Consider the following 23,341-nt stretch of genomic DNA (forward strand, 5'->3'; position numbering starts at 1 on the left):
GGATCCCTCATCCCAGAGATCCAGAGGCTGGAATTTTGCATCTTGTAAGGAATTGTTGTTGGTTTCTTGAGGAAACATCATAATGTTGGGTGATCTAAGCTTTGCATGAGGTGAAGAAGGGCTTACTTTCTGAGATGATGATGTTGGGTCAGAACAATTAGTTGTAACTCTCTTGGCTCTTTCTTGATTATCAATAAAGCTATTCAAGTTTTCCTCCATACTCTTGTGTCATTTATGTTTTATGCATTTGTATGGTCAATTTACATCTGATCCTAGATTGTTTATGATAATAGATCCATATTCTTGCATAGTGTTATGCTGCTTTGATTCCACAGGTACTCTGTGAAGCTGGGCGTACAAGGAAGCAAGTAGCAAAGGACTATCAGGAGAGAGAGGAATTGAACTAGGAACCAAGCGCAAGACAGAGGTTGGTCTCCTTTATTCTTCTCTCATCTATATTTCATGAAGGAAAAACGAAAGTAGCTTTACTTTGTTTGTTTCTAAGGTAGCTACCACACCTTAGTGGGATTAGCAGTTCTGCATAGACACTTTTCCCTGTAACAAAATGGCGACTCCGCTGGGGAGCGACTAGGTTGTTTGTTTATCTACCTTGTTGTTTATTTTATAAACTTACAGACGGAACCTAAAGTTGAGCCAGGTAGCTTTCGAACTACATTTGATATGCAAATGCAAAGTAGATAAATGCTGCTTCAGTCAATCTCTAGGTTTTGTTTATGAATTAAACAACTGAACTACAAACTCTCTAATTTCCCTTGTGGTGGCTTTAGTAACCTCTTTAGATCTACCCCTGTTATTGATTTACTGATTACCACTTGCTCGGCCAAAATCCCTGAACTGAACTACAAACTGTGACCTGGAACCCAAGCAAATTCTCGTCCTTGGCCCAGCGCACTCTCTGTTCTATGAATCTGAACTTCAGTGCACTTCCCGAGTGTAGTAGGTGCGCTTCATTTCAAGTTCACTGTGTTACAGGTGCAGTGATCAGACTAGGCATTGTTCCTCAATTTTGGTTTCTATGTTCATTCTTTTCAGTTCTATTCATGAATTTTGCTGCCTGTAGTCAGTATACCTCTGTTTGAAACCCCTCTCCTTGCTGATATTCTGCCTCCATTGTGCAAAGAACTGTAAATGTTTTTGTGTATTTGTTGAGTCATTTTCAATTCTCCTTTGCAAAAAAGTAATGTAATTGTACTGTCGTTTCTTGATTTCAAAGTGTCGCAAGTGTCATTTTTAGTCATAGAAGAGAGTCTAATTGCTCTTGATAGTCGATTACTCTGTTACTATTGTATTTGATCTGAATTCGTGGTCTTTCTAGTGTCGAAAGCAAGTCTTCATTTTGAATTTGAAAAGAAACTTGCTAGTAATTGTCGCTTGAAAGTAATTCAGATTTGCGCATTAGCTTTCTTTTTATCATTCACATATTAAGAAGGCTGAAAACAAATACATGCATGTGCATTTGCATTTAGACTATTTGATTGGTTTGATTTAGGACAGTGCATATAGTGTGTGCTCTATGCTCTTTGTGAAAGAATATTGTCTCTCTTTCCTTAGTAGCTAGGATTTTCATTGCACAAAGAAGATAAAAGACTGTTTATCATCTTAGATTTCATTTTAGGAATTGTACATCTACATCACGCGGTGAACCTGAAAGGAAAATTTCTTAAGCAAGATCAACTATAAAATAAATTTAATGAATCTAACAACGCTTTGGAACCTAACGCACAACATCTAGAAGTCTAGGCTAGAGACGTATTCCGGCGCCGTAAAGCCTGGTAATTGTTGTTCTCACCGTTGGTTGGGTGATTCCTCCACTTTGAGATGACAAGTGCCAGTACGGACTTGTGCTCCCACATACCGTCGAGTATATTTTGGGAGACCACAATAGGCTTAATCCTTTATCCATAGGAAGCCGTGTCTGCCGCCCTATCGATCGCAATACACTGAACACAGCATTCGGGAAGATTGACTGTCGTACCGTAAAAAGTATTCTGCAGTTTTGTGATTGGTTTGGTAATCCCTCTGCCTAGATTTCTAGAGCAGTCCCTTTCATTCCTTTTTAGACTCCTTAACGAAAAAGGTCCATCTTAGCACTTGTCACTTCAGGCTCATTAAAAATCGAAGGTGACTAGAGTCATCTTTTGTTTTTTCTTGACTCTTTAAAATTGAAAAAACAAGTTGTGTCAAAGCGTCTAAAATTTATTTTAAACGGAATAATCATCACCTTTCCTACGTTGGTCTTAGGTTGAGAGAATGGAGTCCACCAACCAAGGAATTCCCCTTGGAGGAAATCCTAATCCCTTCTCCTCTTGGGGAGATGTTGGTGCACCCCATATGGCCACGTTGTCACTTCCAGGATTGAAAATCGGCTTGCCCGTATGGCTCTTCTCAACCTCTGTTGTTCAGAACACCACAATTCCTGAACAATCGAGTTAGCAACTAGACGATTCCAGAGTTACCCACCAACCTTCTACTTCCTCCAATTCTTCCTATCCTCCTTCCTCTTCACTTGATGAGGCTGGTAAAGCCAAAAATCAAGTACCTGAGAAGAAGAAGAAAGAGAAGAAGAAGAAGGAGCCAAAAGCGAAAGGGGGCAACCAAGCGTCGTCTACCGAAAATCCACACACTGCACCGACCAGGCCTAAATCGCCATGTGTCATTTGCAAAGGAGACCACTATCATAGAGATTGTCCCTGCATCCCTCGGATCTTAAGGGACTAGTCTCCTCGTTTGCACAACCCGCTGTCGTCAACCTCTGATGGTCATGTTGAAAACACACCGTCGACTAATGAAAGTGAAGCCCCAGGACAAAAAGGAAAATATAGATTTCCTTGTAAACTGTGCGAAGGCGATCATGCCATCCACCGTTGTCCCTTCTTAGACGAGGCTAAAAGAGTTTTGGACGATCGTCCGGTTTCACCGTTATGACTTCCTTCTGGATATAAAAAAACTCTTGCCGAGTCCGTCACTAGTTGAAAATCCGGCTGACCCACCCAGGTGGTTGGCCGAAGTGTCTATCATTGAAGACAAACCATCTTAACCCATACCAGACGAAATTCAAAAGGTCGAGGCGGCAGTTGACCCGGTCTTGCCTTCACAGGTTCCATCTTCAGATGATACAGTCACCGAAGAGAACAAGGATGACAGCGTCCAAATTCTTTTCGTAAGCACAGACTCTGATGAACAAGGGGGCAATTTACCCATTCCTTTACTGCAGGAAGGAAGTTCGTCAGAGTCGTACCCGGCCGTCTATTCGGTCCCACCTCCAAGCAACCTAGTTGTTTCCTTTGACTGGAATCAACTAGGCAGACCCCATTTACCGGCTAGTATACCATTCCGAATCATTGCTCAAATATATAGAATGGTTATGGCTAGCACCATCATAGATGAAGGGGCTTCTGTGAGTATCCTTTCCTCGACTGCTTGGAAAGCGCTTGGTTCGCCATCGCTTTTGCCTGAGATGAGAAATCTAACAGGCTTTGACAAAGGAACCAGTCGACCGTTAGGGATCCTTCCCAATGTGCCCATAATGTTGAGAGGGAAAACTGCTCATATGAACGTAATGGTAGTCCAAGGACCCCTAGATTATAATCTACTCCTTGGACGAGACTATATTTATTGCATGGGAGAAATTGTCTCATCACTCTTTAGAGTAATGTGTTTTCCGCACGAAGGAAGAGTGGTCAAGCTCGTAGATGAGCTTTCATTTCCCGGATCACACATAGCAAATAGTCATATACCAACCCTGAATGGTCTTTTCACACAAGGAATGTCTCATCAATCTCCAGTCCGTCCACCTGATGAGCGCGAGTGATTCGGGGGACATGACTGAAACCCAGGGGGCATGCACCCTGGTCTGCTTTGGCAGGAAAACTTCGGGTATAGGGTAGGTTTCCGCGAGAGATATATGACTAGTCTGTACTCCCGTCCGTGATTGGAAAAGGGGGTTAGACTGGAATAAGATTCCCTCGTCAAAGTTATGTGAGTGGAGGCATCTGCACCGCTCGCCTTTGTCTATTTCGGTAGACATCACCGAAGAAGTGTTTTGTTTGCGCTGTGAATAGAACAATCTTTGGTAACCTGAAAGAGGTAGACCTTTCTTGATAAAACAAATGTTTTGTCGGTAGAATAAAAGGTGACCTTGAAACTCTGTTTTATACCTGGGGGCATGCAAACCTTTTGGCGTGCAAGCAAAGAGCGATCATTTATCTGTTTTTTGGATTGGTCGTTTCCTAACTTGTATAAAGAAAGGATGTGGGGCAAAACTCTAAAAATTGTCATTTTCATATATGAGACATTCTGATTATACGACTGGATTAATCGAGCAGTTTTAACGCAGACTTCATGCTCGTTAAAAAATAAACATAAGCAATGAGCAAATGTTTCCCCCAGCATTTAAGCTCAATAAAAAATGAACCAATTTCCGGTAAATAATCATCGTGAATGTAGTACTTCAACCTTTAAAGCCTTGGTCGTGTTCCCATCATCACCTCCACTCTGTATTGGCCGATCATTCACCTCCATTTGATTGTTTACCCCTTTTGAGGAACAGCTGCGAAGAGTGATCCCACTAGCCATCCTTGTAACACTGCCGTGATTGGAAAATTCCAAACCTTACCTAGAATCAGCTGCTACCCAATTTTATCACTCGTTCCTCAAAGACGAGTCTCCTTTAAGCTCTTTTCAACTGACTCGTAAAATATGAAAAGATTTCCGAGCCATTGGCCTCTCCAGCTCGTTAAAGGGACCGGAAGTGCTATCCCTCCTTTAGATTTTAATCTTTTTGGACCTGAGGGATTATTACACAAAAAGATCGAGCGCTTATTTTGTTCGACTCGTTAAAAGTATCGAAAATTCATCCCTTCTGTATTGTTTTATACTTTTTCGGACTTAAGGGATTAGATGACGAAAAAGGGATTTTGGAGTTTCCTTTACGTCCCTTTTTAGACTCTCTAAAATTGAAAAGGACCGAGTTATCTTTGTCGTTAAACTCATTAAAACCTAATAGCGACAAACTTGTCCATAGCAGACAAGAACTAGTTTCACTATAGCTAGGCTCGTGAAAACATAGCGATGGGTTTTCCCGAAGGGAAAATTATAGAACAAGAATATGTTATCCTCCTCAAGCTTGACAAAAATAAAGAGGTACTGGTCAGCAATGACTGGGGAAAAATTGGGAAGAAAACTTGAAGAAACTTTGTTGGTAGCAAGTCACTCTTGAACAAGAGACTTTCACTCCGCATCCAAGTCGGGTTGGTTTGTTTCATTCACCGGTCACATCACCATGGTCCCATCACACCATCCACATTTGGGGTTAATGCTACCAATCCATCACGTCAGTGTCGCCGATATGTTCAAGAGAAGTCACTCAGAGAATTCACCTGTGTCTCACCCGCTGCAATACATTTACGCTCCATTCTTTCATGACCGCCACCCTGAACCTTATATCACTAGATCGTTTTCACCTCCATTAAAATCATTTTCTCCATTCCGTGTCATTGATGTGGGATTAATTAAGGCCCTCCTATGACGGATCGCTTCTTGTCAACATTAGCTCATTATCCAAGAAGTCGATCTAGGAACACCCCTTCCAGTAATTTGAAGCTTGCATGCCTCAATGGCAAGTTTCTCACTTCCGGCGACAGGTTTACATCAATGGCCTTCGACCGAAAGATTTTTCGTGGTGTTCAATGCCAAGTCCTTTATTCACACCATGTGAATTGTACTGCAGTACCTTGAGGGTCATTATCATTATCGGTGATTCCTCTCGCGCCTGTTAACAGCTTACATCATCGGCTGGTAATCAGGCGATGTCTTTCCATGTTCGACTCTAGAACATCTCTCAAATGGATCGACTTGTACTTCGAGTGAAGATCGAACGAGATTGAAGACCCCGGATCTAGTTTCATCCATCTGGGTTGCGATATATATTCAGGGAAATAAAGACATCAAATGTACATCATTGCTGCACAGATAATCATCCAATCAAAGGGATGATGACTCTACCAGAATCATCAGTCTACACTCAGACGATTGTCTGTCCTATGTACATGAAAATGAATTTATAAAGCTGAGCATGGGAATGCCCGCCTCATCTAGATCATGAAAATATTATGAAGATAATGTATTGTATTGTATCTTATTACAGGTTTCCTCCCAGCTTGAAAGAACTTCGGATCCTCATGATAAAGCATTTCACCCGACATCAAAAAAAGTTTAACGACCTCATGCTTTAGGGGGCAACTGTTATAGACATTTTTGGGCACTGCAACCCCAAGCATAAAATGTCCATAAACCAAGGGCTCCTAAGCCCCTAAAAGTGTTGTTCTAACCCCTAAAGGAACAAGGTCAACTTATTACAGCTTCTCCCAGAAGTTCTCCATGAAAAACTGCTCAGAACTGGTCAAAACAGGATCATTTCACCTGCTCCATAGGCAAAGTGCGTTGCATCTCACCTAAGTACACTTTGTGGGTGCGTTGCATTTCAAAAATCCCTTCTATGGGGTGCGATGGGCGAGAAGTGACAAATGGCAGTGTCAATCCGCGAGGTGGAGAGGCATGGAATCTTCTAGAAACTTCTCCTGTGACACTTGCCTCTCTAAATTCGACCAAGGATGAGTAAGAGATCATCAATCTCCAAGTGGAAGCAAGAACTATCAGAGGGAAGACACTAATCAAATCACAAGCTGACTCATCTCCCTTACAGATATCTATATATGGATCCCTCATCCCAGAGATCCAGAGGCTGGAATTTTGCATCTTGTAAGGAATTACTGTTGGTTTCTTGAGGCAACATCATAGTGTTGGGTGATCTAAGCTTTGCATGAGGTGAAGAAGGGCTTACTTGCTGAGAGGATGATGCTGGGTCAGAACAACTGGTTGTAACTCTCTTGGCTCTTTCTTGATTATCAATAAATCTATTCAAGTTTTCCTCCATACTCTTGTGTCATTTATGTTTTATGCATTTGTATGGTCAATTTACATCTGATCCTAGATTGTTTATGATAATAGATCCATATTCTTGCATAGTGTTATGCTGCTTTGATTTCACAGGTACTCTGTGAAGCTGGGCGTACAAGGAAGCAAGTAGCAAAGTACTATCAGGAGAGAGAGGAATTGAACTAGGAACCAAGCGCAAGACAGAGGTTGGTCTCCTTTATTATTCTCTCATCTATATTTCATAAAGGAAAAATGAAAGTAGCTTTACTTTGTTTGTTTCTAAGGTAGCTACCACACCTTAGTGGGATTAGCAATTCTGCATAGACACTTTTCCCTGTAACAGGGAGGGTGGGGTGGGCGGGTGAGGGTGGGTGTGGGCGAGTGAGGGCTTGTGAGGGCAGGCAAGTGAGGGGCAGCACCCCACCCCGCGCCACCCTGGTGGCCCGCCCGCCCGCATGGGGTGGCCGGGTGATTCTTGAGAATCACCTGGCCACCCCGGCGGGCGGGCTGTCGAGGTGACGCAGGGTGAGGGGCGACATCCTCACACCGCGCCACCCCAGCAACCTGCCCGCCTTGCCACCCCGAGCGAGCGGGCGGGCCACCAGGGTGGCGCGAGGTGGCGCGGCGCCCCCCTACCCCGCACCACTCCGAAGGCACGCCCGCCCACCCGCCCTCTCCCTGCCCTCCCCCGCCCACACACCCCCACCCGCCACGCCCACCTGCCTGCCCCTGCCAGCTCTCACACGCCTCCCCTGCCTACCCCTCACCCTCCTGCCCCCGCTCACCCTCACCTGCCCGCCCGCACATGCCCGCCCCCGCCCTCGCCCTCGCCCTCGCCGACCCTCACACGCCTGCTCCCACCCACCCTCACACGCTCACCCTCATCCACCCTTCCGCCTGCCCTCACCCACCCACCCGCCCTCATCCATCCTTTTTCCCACCCTCACCCACCCGCCCGCCTTCACACGCCCTCCCTCATCCACCCACCCGCCCACCCCCACCCGCCCACCCTCCCTCCCGCGCCCTCACCCACCTACCCCCAGTCGCCCCGTCGGCCCTTGCCTGCACCCGCCTGCCGTTGCTCACCCTCCCTTTCTCGCCCACACCCGCCCACCTACCCTCCCTCACCCACCCGCCCACCCTCTCTCACTCGCCCGCTCACACACGTCCGCCCCCGCCCACCCTCACCTGCTCGCCCGCACCGACCCTCATCCTCCCTCACCCACCCTCCTGCCCACCCTCACCCACCCGCCCGCTCACACACGTCCGCCCCCGCCCACCCTCACCTGCTCGCCCGCACCGACCCTCATCCTCCCTCACCCACCCTCCTGCCCACCCTCACCCACCCGCCCTCGTCTGCCTGCCCTCCCTCACCCGCCTTCCCTCCCTCACCTGCCTGCCCCCCCCGCCAGCCCTCGCCCACACCCACCCACCCTCCTTCTCCTGCCCACACCCGCCCGCCCTCACCCACCTACCCGCCTACCCTCCCAGCCACCCTCACCCGCCCGTACCCACCCACCCGCCCTCCCACCTGCCCATCTGACCACCCACGTGCCCATCCGCCCACCCACCCTCCCGGCGCCCACCCGCCCATCCAGCCACCCACGCGCCCACGTGCCCTCTCACTCACCTAGCCTCCTACCCGCCCACGTGATTTTCTTAGTGTTAATATTTTTTTAATTTTAATTATCTGATTATACAAATAAAAAAAATATGATATATTTTCGTTGTGGATTTAAGTTAATATGTTTTCGTTATTTACTGATTTATGTGTTTCTATTTTTCAGGAAAATGACATCAAAGAAGATTTCTGTGAATATTTCTGGACCAAAGACTCTTAAAGGTGCATCTTCAAAAAACATTGGTGAACGAACTCCACCTGAGCTCATGGCTACAAATCTTTCAAGTTCCTCAAATGATAAGAAGATGATTTCATACTAGATGAATTCAAAAGAGGTGAACTTTCCATCAAGAATCTGGTATGTGAAAGAAAGAGAAAGCCAAAATGTGAATATATATCTATATATTGATATACCGAATGAAAATAGAATTTATGAGGTGATGGGAAGAGTCATAGATATGTGTTCGATACTGGACACTGAAGTTGTTTACATACTTACAAAAGCTCCCAAGTCACATGAAAGGATTAAATACCGACTATCATATTCATTGTATGACACAAGAGAGGTATCTACAAATTTGTGTAAACAAATCATAAATGAGATGAAACAAAACATCGTAAGTATTGTTATTTATATTTGTATTTTGCATTCTTGAAAGTGTCTCGCTATATTTTTTTAACTTTGTTTTTATTGACATATGCTATTTTGTTTGGCAGAATTTTGTTGAATGTTGTTCAATTAGGTTGGGAGGCATTCATTTCATAGAGCATGATATCATGAAAGTTGTCAGCAGCTTTTACTCAGTGTCAGAAGAAGATATGGAAAACAAGCAAAATGTAGTAATTGATGATGCTACAAAACTACATCCAAAGGATCAGAAAAACAGGCCTCTAGTGGATAAATCTAGCAAGGGTGGACAAGTTACTTTTGAGGATGATGAAGTTGAAACTAATAGTGAAGCATATGTTGTTGTTACTGAAGATGACATTGGAACTGAGAAGAGCCATAAAATACCAAAAGTAACAATGCCCAAGAATAAATCTGTTGAGAATGTTATGACGAAGAAAAGTAAAGTTGAAGATTTTGAAGTAGTCATTACCAGCAGTCAAGGACCTAGTGAAACTTCAAAAGAAAGCAGAGAAATCATTACACTAGGAGCTAATTTAGAGGATGGCATTATCAAAACAAAACAAAATGCCATTCGACAGAATTTGACAAAGAGAAACTTAACTGATGGTGGTTGTACATTTTAGCTTAATGTCAGACAAACCTATAAGGCAAGTGAAGGAAAATTTCAATATCAAGTTAGAAAGCCACATCATCTGCATGTTCACAACTTGAAGACATTGACAAGGTACAATCCATATGCTCATGTGGTTAGTTATGTGCTTCTTGTTGATCCACTTCAAGTTCCCAATAAAGAAGGATTTGATCATTCAAAATGTTTTGAATACAATTATTATGTGCTTGGGGGGAACCATTCCGTAGAAGCTCAAAGACAATTGATGGAGGAATATCCTAATAACCCACGTTTTGAAACAATGAAATGTATCATGTATGCTGGTTTATCAGATACAGAAGAAAAGTTAGTGGCATGGGATCATAATTCAGATAATGAATATAGGATGTCTATGACTTTCATCCAAAGGGTTAGATTTATTCATAGTGAATTTCAAGAAAAATGTTGTGGGGATAGGATAAATGTTACTTCAGATTTCCAAAAGGAATGTTGTATGGAAATAGGCTATCAAATTGAAAAGAAAACCAATTCAAAATGTGGAAAAAGCAACAAAATTAGTGATTTATTTAGAAGTGTTGATAACATTTTCCAGTTGGCATTTAGAAATGGAGATGTATGGGATTTGATTGATGATATTTTTAGCATGTGGGAAAACATTGGCATTAAAAACCAGAAGGTCAAAAAGTCTAAGCCATTGATATGTAGCAGCAGTAAATCGGGTCCTGAAATGAAGCAGCTTCCAGAAGATATGACTATCACACCTTGGAGAGCAATGTAATGAGTGAAAGATGAAAAAATTGTCAAAACAATATTATCTCATGTGAGGTCAAGGAAATTATCATTGAAGGAAATGTCTGAGGAATTTCAAAAGTAAGTTTGTTGAATTATTATTATTTATTTCTAGATTATAATTTTCTTTTAAATAAAACATGTTCTTCTAGGTAGTATTTGTTATACATATCATTGTATTAACTTTTTGTTACTTTATATATGCAGTCACAAAGTTTACATGAAAATTCAAGAACAAATGGTTAAATTGTTGAATGAAGATAGTTGGGATGATGTTGTATGCAACTATCCAGATTCAAGTTCTACATCAACATTAAAAGCTTTTTATCTTGCATTTAAAAAGGTATCTTGATTTATCCATTCGTTTTTATTCATCTGTGTACGATTTTTAATTTATAACTTACACATATATTTGTTTATTTTATAAAAGATGAAGAAGGATGATAATGGAGCACCAGATAGCTTTAGAACCTTTATTGAAAAAATAAAGATCAAAAGAATGAGGAAGCAACGTATTAAGAATGTTGAACTTGATCCAACTCTTACTCATTTCATTTGGAATGGGCTAGACACTATTGAATATCAAGTAATACAAGGCGACTGTGAAGACATTGCTAAACACATACCTAAAAGGAATTATGCCCTAGTTATTGCAGATATTCCCCATGGTTTCAATATTCCAAACATTGACTATGATAGTGACCCTTATACTTATCAAGCTCTTAGTAAAGTGGTTGCGGGATTTGTAGAAGTCACGTCATCACCATTATGGAGATTTGTGACATTTCATTCAGACACACAATTGACAATGATATTGCCAAGCTTCAAGGGGAAAACAAATTCAAGGATGCAGCTTAAATGGTAAGACGTTTAAAATGTATATTTGATTAATGTTGAAAAATTCATTTATGTACAAGTTAATTGAACTTTTACTATTTCATGTTACAAGCAAAAGTCAAATCTTCTTAACCGTGAAGATCAACTATTTATAAATAATTGTGAATTCATTCATATTGATAGTTGGGCAAAAGATGATAGCTATATGTCTATGATTTTTAATCGGGTAGACGGAAAGAGTCATAGCCAAATACTGACTTATGATGTTGTTGTGAGAAAACTAACATATGAAGACAAAGAAGCAAAAGGAGAGATAGTTAACATTTATCAAAAACAACAATTATTGATTAACTATCTTATAGACATATGTTCAAATGAAGGAGATTGGGTTCTGGATTTATTTTCTGGCTCAGGTAAGTTTTATTATATGGAATTGAATTTCAATATATTATTTTTTAATTAATATGTCATTGTACTAATTTACTTCATTATTTCTTTTGTGCTTGATAATTAGGTACAACACTAGCATGTTGCCTTCAAAAAGGAAGAAATTGCATTGCAATTGAAAAAAATCCAATACAGTGCAATTTCATTCAGCAAAGAATTAATGCTCTTCAATTTCTTCCAAATGCAATGCAAGAAATCTGGTTGAAGAAAGGGGACTTTAGTGAATCACGTGTGGCAAAAAAGGCAAAGGAACCCCAACCACCATTACATGGGATGTTTGGAAAGACATACATTGGGAGATTCGCAGACATCAAAGATCCATTAGAAGACGAAAATGAGCAAAAGGAAGCAGAAAATATTGTGGAAGAAGACAATGATGAAACTCTAGAGCACGAAGAGTTTGGATTACGTAACATTGTTGAAAATTTAAGTTATGCTTGGAAATCAAGCTCATTTTTTGTAACTATTAAGTAGTTATACTTGTAATGTTTTGACTTTGACATTTTATGAGAAGAATATACACTCAATTAAGGTTCTTATGCGTTCAATATTTGTAATATGTGATTTTTGCATTATTTTTAAGTTAATCATTATTTTTTGAAAAAAAAAATGATTATTATTATTTTTTTGGCATGAAATTCATAAAAAAAACTATTATTTAACCATTTTTAGTTAAAATTTTCATATAAAAATTGTGATTTTCGCATGTCAAATATAGCAAAAAATTATCAAAACGTGTAGTTTTTTAGTTATATTTATGTTAAAAATGGCTATTTTTATGTCCATTGTTAAAAAATATTGTTTTTTAGAAACAATTATTTCTTGTGGATTAAAAAATTAATTAACGATGTATAAATATGTAGAATATCGAAAATTCAAAATATCGACCTTCTTCTTTAAATATGAAAAACAGTAAAAGCCTCACTACAAAAAAATAAAAATTAAAATTAAAACAAGAAAATATGAAGAAAAAGGCCACTTCAAAAATTATTAAATTTACAAAATAATTATTTACATTTCATACATTAGAAAATAAAAAATAAAAATAAAAAAGGGCCTGGTGTAGAATTACCACGTTTTTAAATCAGCATTAAAAACACTACCATTCTAAAACGCAATGTACATAAAAAAAATTATAGTGCCAAAAACTATGCTCTAAAAAACACATGTGTTCTGCATCACCCCTTTTCAAATCAGGTCACTTTTTTTCTATCTCTACAAAACGGGTAACAGTATGAGTTCCCGTTTCAAAGTTTACATTGTAAAAAAGGAAGAAAGAGTTATTTTGTTCATCTACATGCACAGCAGTACTATGTTTTATGTTTCAAATTGCATGCGTAGGACAATAGGATTGCAAATATGTTAACTTAGGATTCTCTTGAATCAAAGCCTCGTAGTAGTTAGTTAGATGAATGGTGTGATTAAGCATTTGATTTCAGCCTTTTCCTTACTGCAGTAGACAAGATTTCTTTTAGTGTAGATTTCCATTTTCCTCATTGGTAATCAAGTTTCTTTTGAATCAATGAAAGGCTGGTTTGAGAAGCCATAGTGGTCTATCGCCATATTAGCAGTGACAAAGAGCGAACTCATCACATTTACTTGTGTCTACAGCACTGTCACCTCCAAGTTTGTATGAACCCCAAGTTGATAAAGTAACGTTGGTAGCCCCAGGAGTTGTAGCGTTCTTGCTGCAATACTGGTGCTCATCAACATTTACACATGAAAATCAAGGGAATGAATTGCTCATTAATGAATGCAATAAACCAACCGGAGATGGGACTACTTATGAGCCTCAGTATTGCAACAAGAATGCTGCAACTCCCAAGGCTACCGAATTTAATTATCAACCCAGGGTTTATACAAAATTAAGAGGTATCAACACTATATGTGCGGCATACAATGTGTCCTTCCTTTGCTATCATGATGTAATGGAGTGCATGTACTAAAGTCAAATCCTAAACTAATTGCAAAGAATGAAATGTTTGAAATGAAACCTTAACCTATTGCAAGAAGGAAAGTACAAGGAAAGACACTGAGCATGCAGATTCAAACCATCAAACCTTCTACTATTGTGCATGAAAATGAATAAAATATATATGTTTTCTTTTTGTCTTTTTTCATGTGAGAGTGTGAAAGCTAATCTCTTTTGGTGATGTGGCAGGTGGCTTGGAGATGACGGTGAATGGTCAGAAGGCTTGGGAGACAAGTACGCACCCTTTGCTAGCTTCCTACTAGAGACTTTTTCCTTAATTCGGCATCAAAATGGGCCACTACAGGAAAACCTACAAGATCCCCTTAAAACCTATAGGATCCCCTAAAAACCTACAGGATACAGCTGAGAGCAAAATGATGGATGTTGAAGGTGATGGAAATCTTAGGGAAGGTGGTTGGTAGATGGAATGAGGCAAGGGAGTGCCTAGGACCATTTCAAAACTCAAAACCAAAGTTGGGAGATGGTTGGATTTACTAAAAAAACTTGGAGAAGTTTCCTTATGAAATGATGAAATTGGTGAGGGTTTAGTGAAAGAAAGTGAGGACCATGGGTGGATTAAGTTGGGTTGAGGTTACTGACTATGAAATCTCTTTGTACTCCTGAAACACCTGCACTGCATCAAACATTGATATTTACCCAAAAATCATGCAAACAAGAAGAATTTCATTTATCTTAAGGAAACAAAATTTCATGAGCTCATTGTCTACTTCATGAATGAGGAACTTTGTAGAATGATATAAAACATTGGTGAGATCTAATGGAAGACTGATGATAGAAGAAATGGAAATCAAATCCTACCCTTGAAAACTAAAAAAATGCTGACCTAAGTGATGAGAAAGAAGGTTAAAATGTTTTTGATGGCATGGAGGTAAAGTAGAGGCCTAGTCCCATCTTCAATGATGTTTTTTCTCAATTCGGGCTCAAAACAAAATTTCCTACAGGATGTTACAGTGATTTCCTATAGGATGTATAGATTTACTATAATTCATTGAATGACCAAGCCAATCAAATCCAAATTGGATGGGAAAAATTTGTTATTAACTAGGATATCTTAGGTCCCCATTCCAAGTGGAACCATTCAAAAAGGCCATTGTTAACCCATGCTGAAAAAATAGAAAAACATTACTAATCGAAAATCTAGAAATTCGAGAACTAGTGAGCTAGTAAATCTAAAAAATGCCTAACCAAATACAATTGGAACCAACTTTATTGAATCTTGTTAGCATGCTCTAAAAAATAGCAGAAATTTACTGTTCTTTGCTAAAAAAGAGGTCTAGCAATCTAGATTTGGGAATAAGAAGACTAATCCAAGAATCTCAATGATTACTATGAACTTCCAAAGCTTTTCCAAGGATGAAATAATTCTTGTGATCCTGCAAAATAGCTTACATTAACCATTTAACTCAATCCTACAACAAGAAATCATTAATTCTAAATGCAGAAATAGAAAGAAATAAAAACAAGAGATGCATGTGAATAAGCAATGAAAAGAAGGAAAGAAAATGATACAAAAGAGCTTTGAGTCTCATGGGAGGGCCAAGCCCAAGGAAACTCAAGGACCTATGGAGGAGAACAGTATTTAGAAGTTGAACATGACACCAATCTTCATTATTTTCATCAATAGAATTACATCCCTGCAAGAAAATACAATGGAGCTGAAAAAATACAAGCTCTCTCCACAATAACACTAATGAAAATCTATCCCTAGAGGAAAATTCGAGTTGGTACTTATAAAAAATGATTAAGAATCATTCCCCATAAATGGAGGAAGCTTTCCCCACCAAAATCCCTTGATTAGTAGACCTGGTCCCTTGATGAGTGGAACACATTCCTAGATTTTCTCAATCATTGGAGTTCCACAATTTGTGTCATAATTCCATAATATCTCGTTGATTTTTTATTTATTATTGATCCTTCTATAGTAGGGAACAAGTCCCTAAATTATCTCTTCCTCCAAATCTTCATAATGTGCCCAATATTCTCATAATATTCCACAAAAATAGATAATATTAGACACAAATATCCAATTATTCATAAACCTTCCTATTGAATATATTAAAGTTAAAAATAGATTATCTAATGCAGAAAGAGAGTTTTACTGTGTTGAAGGATGGTCATAGGCCTTAATTTATGTTTTAATTTAGAGGCATGGGCCTTAATTTATGTCTAATTTAGAGGCCCATCATATCCCCCTGTTGAAAGTGTTGCTCATCGTCTTAGCAACTTAGTGACCTCATTGTGCCTCATCCTTGGCCTTGGTGGCCTATGTCTTATGCATTAAGAATATTGGCTGCAATTTCTACAAGGACAAACCCGAAAATATATTTGTGCAAAAAAAAATCATTGCTTCTTGAGTCCATTAGCTTGCTTTCTTGCCCTTATTCAAGATGATTTCTTGAATATTTTTCAGTTTGGCAAGGTCTTCCACACCCTTATCAACCTTCTATTACCTTGTTCCGCCATTTGGACACCTATAACACCTTCAAAATGCATTTAGATGAGAACTAGGACATCCTGTAGTAATTCCTGTCAAAACTACAAGAAACCTATAGGAAACACTGTTAAAACTACAGGATACCCTTTTTGAGCATAAATGATAGTTTGAGCCTAGGACATGCCCTCAACTTGACTCTCATGCCTTTTTCCCATTTTTAGGCCTTGGACAAAAGCTAGAAAGAGATTGGAGGCCTCTTGAAAAACATCTTTTCATCACTGTAGTTTGAGTTTTGTTTTGATGGTGAATGCCTCATTTCCTTTTTTTCCTTCTTCTTCTCTCTTATGGCCTATATGACTTCCTAATGGCCTTGGAGTTCTATGCTTTGATTAGGTATCTCTTAAGCTCTACCATCTTGGGGTTTATCATAATTTGTTCATTTCTTCCATCTTGTAGCAACATTCTACCTTCCTGTAGTAGTCATTCCTCCTCTTTCAGGGTCTTCTAACTGTATGGGAGTGATGGGAAACAATGAATAGGGATTGGATGATGATGTTAGGGCTCAAAGGGAGTAGTGTAGGTTTGTGAAAATGGAGAGGATGCTCTGTTTTTTTTTTTTAAGAATGAAATGGGATGGATGAATGATGAATAGATAGTGAATATGAAGTGGATGTGGTGACTTGGCCTTTGCAAAAATTTGTTCTTTTAATTGTTGTACTCATTCCTTGAAATCATCATCCTTCATAATTTGACTTTTCAATATTGCATGAGTGAATGAGTGAGCTGCAATTAACTAGTTGAAGGAAGTTGAGACTGTTGAACCATCCTTAGTTTATAAAACTTCATCTCTCATGCATTGACAACAAATTTCTAACTATAATATGCTCAAGAGAAGAGGTCAAGAATATTGCATACCTATACCTACCTTATGGTTGTTGGAGAGACCTGCATGCTGCTACTGAGTTGGTGTTGTTGTGCAAGTGTTAGATGGTGATTCTGATGATCTTGATGCTATTGCTAAGCTATGGAGGAGCTTCTTTGACCTCTGGATCTCCACGCTGAAGCTGACTGCAAATCTCTAGCTACTTCCTCATCATATCCCCTCAATTTTTTAAAGAAACCCATCCAATTGTGCCTTTGAATATCTCTAGTATAGGAGGGTGTTGATGAATCCTCACTGTGTTGATGGGTTCCCCCTCCTTATCACTGCTTGATGAAGCCAACCTTTGTTTTTCCCTTTTAAAATTGCTCACTGTCAATCCTGTAGGTTTTACAGGACAACCCTTTGTTTTGTCCATATCTCCAAAACGGTAGAATGGATTGACTTTAAACTTTCTAACCATGTTGCCATCATCATTATGCACCTCCCCATAATAAAAAATTGGTCAACAGATGCACGAATATCGAGAAAATCTAAAACTGGTTGAAGGTAATGGAGGCTTATTTCTTGGAAATTGTGCACTAGAATTTTATAAAATTTCTTGGGCATGTTACCGTCATCCATATACATCTTCCCATGAAACCACTTTTTAAATGGATGCATGGGCATCGAGAAAATGCAAACATGGTTGTAGGCAAAGGAGGTTGATTTCTCGAAAACTGTGCACTGGAATTTGCTGAAATTACTTGAGCATGTTACCATCATCCATATGCATCTCCCTCTGAAATAGCTTAGCAAATGGATGCATGGTTTTCAAGTTATGGAAAAAACAAATTTATGTTCTAAGTATTTTTGTATCCTATAGTAAAACAGATCATCCTGTAGTTTTTTAGGACAAGCAGCAAATTGAATGGTAGAAGCTTGAGAATCATTGGTGGATGGTGGAAATAGATGAGTGTGATGGATTGGCATGGCCTTAGCCTTATTGGAGCATTTGAGAAAAGGAGGAGAAAGTCAAAATTTGACTTCTTTTGACTAGGATTGACCAATTTTCCCTTTGGTACCAACTTGTTATTGTTGCTTGTAGATGTTGGAGAGTACATGCATTGATCCAAGTGGCTACAGAAAGACACACAAGACAAAGAGGGTTTATGAACGCTCGAAAATCAAAGTGTTCAAAATGATGTCGACCCAAGACCAGAGCGTAGATCCCATCGTCCTGATTCCAACGGTGTGAATGGCACTCCAATCCGAGTCCGAATGATGAAGTTATTGCGAAAAGAGTTTGCCTTGGTTCCTTTGAAAAAGGAGGCATTTCCTCTAAAAATGGGTCTAAAAGCCTTATAAGGCAAATTGCAATTGGAGGAGTCCAAAGGGTGAACTTAAGGCCAGGCCTTTAGAACCCCCGATTGGCGATCTCCGATATATCAGTTCGGAGGAAGGCAGGCACGCAATATCGAGACCCGGGCAGAGCCGACTTGCGATTGCGATATCGGTGATCGGAGTGATCGGCGATCGACAATCGATGTCGGCATATGACAAGGGAAGGACCTCTGGGCCATTACAGCAACGCACGATCTCCACCGTCGAATCAGAAAATAGATTAATGTCCATGACTAAATCGGCGGTCGGGAGATCGACAATCCCAGATACCAAGGGATGGTGCGATAGCAACATGCGATGCAATTTGGACCGTCCAATCAAGGAACAAATCAATGGTCCAAATCTAATCGGCATATCGGTGATCAGTGGATCGGCATATTAGCGATCAGAAATCGGCGATTCCCCGCGACATGGACCATTGACAGCACAATATTTTGACAGTGATAAAGGGCCGGACCTCATGGATTTATAGACCCGATTTCATGAAATTTGAAGTCCGGCTTTTTGGATTTTTCAATGTTTCTATGTATTTTGATTTTGAACAAAAAAAGGCCATTTCTGTGGTTTTGTTGCGCCAGTCGAACCTTTTGTTCAAACGGATTCTATTCTAAACCAACAGACTCCACGTTTTAAGCGGCCTTGTCACAAAAACGTGTTATAAAACACGATGAATGCCAAGAGCCGAGGCTAGAGTGCCCGAGAGCCTAAGTGCCAAAGAGCCAAGGAGGAGACTACGCCAGATGGAGAGTCACAGAATGAGAGGGCCAAACAAAGCCATAGATAGCTAAACAGTGCCCCGAGTTACTCAAAGAATCTTGAAAGCTAGAGCGCCACAGAGCCGTAGAGCCACAGAGCTTGATCGAGGTAGCGCGAGAAGGTGAGCCAAAGAACCAGAGGGTCAGGCAGAGCCACAAAACTGCAGCGACATAGCCAGAGCACTACAAAGCCAGATAGCCAGAGAGCTACATTGCAGAGAGTCCAAAGCAGTCTTCTTCTTGTGATCGATGTTGTGAGATCGATGGTTCAACAAGCTTCAGCACTTTGACAGCTTCTGTTTCAGATGCCCCTAATTGTGACAAGCCAGAAAACTATCGATGCAAGGGGAGCCAAAGTCTAGATTGGTAATGGGCCCTGCCTGCGCATTGACAATGTGAACAACGTTATTCACTGTGGATTGTTTTTTTCTAAGGATATGAACATCAAGCTTCAAATGGCCACTTTGTTGTGAGGTATATGATGTGTTCATGTACTTCTTCTTTATGCATTATGCTGCACGGATCCTTGATTGATGTTGATGCAGGATCTTGTTTATTACATGTTTTCATGATTCCTTGCTTGATTTGATGCGGAATCTTCTATGTGATGTACTTGCTATCATAACTCATCATGTTATGTTTTGAGATCCCTTGTTGTATGTTGTTGGGATACTCTTGTTGTCGTCATGCATGTTTTGTTTTTGAAATCCCTTTTATGCCATGTTGGCGAGATGTTCATCATGCATGTTTTTGTGTCATACTGATAGGAGTCTTTTGATTGAGAATTCCAGTAGTGGAATATCTCTTAGAGCCACTCCTGCGTGAGGGAATTTTTCCTTGTATGATCACGACATCATCCCTTGTGTACATCATTATTATTGACAGCACTTAATGCAACGGCCTACACCATCTTGACACCAGGGCCCAGAGACGTAGTCCCTCCTGGATGAACTCTGTTATCAACGTCTTATGTTTCCATGTGCTAATGATTATTATGTTCCTCTTCTTTTCTGCATGCAGATGTATTCATTAATGTTCTTTTAAAATGCAATTTAACACATCACGAAAGTAAAAGGTCTTGGAAGGGTCCTTCTTCACACTCGGACCTTGGATCAAGTAGTATCAGAGAAGTCTTTGCATTGATGTGAATTGCAGTGTGAACAATGACAGAGGATGAAGGAGCGATGTACGAGACCATGCTTAACATTTCCAAGAAAGTGGAAATTATGTATGAAACTCTACGGAAAGAGACAGAGGAAAAGGAGTGATTGCAGCTTCAGTTACAAGCCACAGAAGAGGCCATGGATGAACTGAAGCAAAACAAACATAATCTTCAAACAAAGAATGATGAATTGAAGATGCACTTACATGAAGAGAAAGAGGAAAAACAAAGTTTGCTACAACAGCTGCAAGCAAAGGACGAGGCCTTGGAAAAGCTGCAGCGTGACCCATGTGAGGTAAAAATTAGTTCTCCATCTTCATGTATGTTTCCTGATGATGATTTCGCTGTTTTTGAAAATCATACCACAGGAATTGGCTCCAAACTGTTGAAGAGAATGGGGTATGAAGGAAAATTCTTGGGTGTTAATGGCCAAGGCATTGTCAATCCCATCAAAGTAGAAGAATTACCCTGTCAGGCGGGACTTGGGTATGTCAGAAAGGAAGTTAGGGAATGCGCTGAGACAGCTAGCGAACCACCAACAACAAATGATGAACAGTCGTCATTAGTTCTTTCCAAATCGAAAGAGGAGGTAAAAGATGTTGATTTCCTTTCAGTTTCATCTTCTCATAGTATGATTTCTGTTGGAGATTTGGAGATCCCAATAACAAGGACAAACATGAGGGTCCTTACAAGAATTAGGCATGAGGAGAAAGAAGAACTTGGTGCTAATAACCAAGAAATGACTCACCCTTTGGAGGTTGTGCACAAACGTTGATTTGTAGGCTCGAGGTACACTAAAGGAGAGTGCTTGAAGGTCTTAGAGTCGTCCGAGAAATCGATGAAATCGTCGAGGAAAGATAATGATGGGAACACATCCCATCATCCCACGGAAGTGCCCATTGTAGGGAGAGAGTTGAGGCAAGCTCTCATCACCATACTGACATCAGAGACAGCAAGAGAAGGTATGACCATTTTCGATCTTCGAATGTTCATTTTGATTATGATCATGTTGTTAATAATGAACGAAGATCAAGGAATCGAAAAACATGTACCTCTTGTGGTTTACCTAACCATACCTTTTCTAAGTGTTGGAAAATAATGGCAGCACTCAAGAGGTGTGAAAGACCCTCTCAATAGCATGAAAGGAAACAGGTTAAGCAAATATGGAAGAGGAAAACCTACTACAATCATTGCGACAAAAATGGCCATCAAAGAGCCACTCGTTGGAGGCTCCATCCAGAGCGGTGCCTTAAAGACAAAGTGTCGGTGCATGAACCAGGAAGAGCAGTTGTTCGACAAGCAAAATTGCCACAAGGAGGCGACCCATTCACCATGATAAGTGAAAAATGGTTTCTAGATATGTTGTCATTTCATGGTCATTCTTTTGTAAATCACTTGTTGCATTTTAAAATGTAAACGTGATGATGTGTTTCCATCACTTGGTCAGCAACAATGATGTTTGGTCATGTTTTGAGTTGTATTTTACACTCTAAAAGTGATGTTATGTTTCCATCACTTGTCGAAACAATAGTGTTTGGCCTTATGTATGTAAATCATGTGTTGCAGTGATGATGTGTTTCCCATCACTTGTTGAAGAAACCATGATAGGTTGGCCTTGTTGTCATAGCTGGGATATTACGTCCATCTTGTTGTAAACTTGACCACCGAGTATGTCTTATAAACTCATGGCAAGTGTGGGATGTTTTGGTCATTAGTTGGTCATATCATTCAAGCATGTAATTTGCAAAACAATGTACTACAAGATGCAAAGGTAGCAGGTGTCGGTTCGTCGCTTAAGGCTCCAAAGAACAAAGGTGAAGGAGATGGAAGCGAGACCTTTTCAGGATGCTTGTGATGCAGGCAGGGTACAGAGAGAGTTGCAGATTATTTTTCATGCTTTTGGAGGACCAAAAGCTCCTCAGTGGGGAGGATTGATCTAGGTGGCTCTAGAAAGACACACAGGACAAAGAGGGTTTATGAACGCTCGAAAATCAAAGTGTTCAAAATGATGTCAACCCAGGACCAGAGCGTAGATCTCGTCGTCCTGATTCCAACAGTGTGAACGGCACTCCAATCTGAGTCCGGATGATGAAGTTATCGTGAAAAGAGTTTGCCTTGGTTCCTTTGAAAAATGAGGCATTTCCTCTAAAAGTGGGTCTAAAATCCTTATAAGGAAAATTGCAATCAGAGGAGTCCAAAGGGTGGACTTAAGGTTGGGACTTTAGAACCCTCGATCGGCGATATTTGATATATCAGGTCGGAGGAAGGCAGGCACGCAATATCGGGACCCAGGTAGAGCCGACTTGCGATTGCGATATTGGAGATCGGTGTCGACGTATGACAAGGGAAGGACCTCTCGGCCATTGCAGTGATGTGTGATCTCTGCCTTTGGATCAGAAAACAGATCAATGTCCATGATTAAATCAGCGGTCGGGAGATCGGCGATCCCAGATACCAAGGGACGATGTGATAGCAACATGCGATGCAATCTGGACCATCCGATCAAGGAACAAATCAATGGTCCAGATCTAATCGGCATATCGGCGATCAACGGATCGGCATATCGGCGATCGGCGATCGACGGTTCCCCGCGACATGGACCATTGACAACGCAATATGCCTACAGCGATAAAGGGCTGGACCCGATGGATTTATAGACCCAATTTCATGAAATTTGAAGTCCGGTTTTTTGGATTTTTCAATGTTTCTATGTATTTTGATTTTGAATGAAAAAGGCCATTTCTATGGTTTTGTTGTGCCAGCCAAACCTTCCGTTCAAACGGCTTCTATTCTAAACCAACGGACTCCATGTTTTAAGCGGCCTTGTCACAAAAACGTGTTA

This window comes from Pinus tabuliformis, chromosome 3_1, assembly GCF_031772625.1.
Source record: "Pinus tabuliformis cultivar Carrire ecotype Pingquan chromosome 3_1, CPIR1, whole genome shotgun sequence".
NCBI lineage: Eukaryota > Viridiplantae > Streptophyta > Pinopsida > Pinales > Pinaceae > Pinus > Pinus tabuliformis.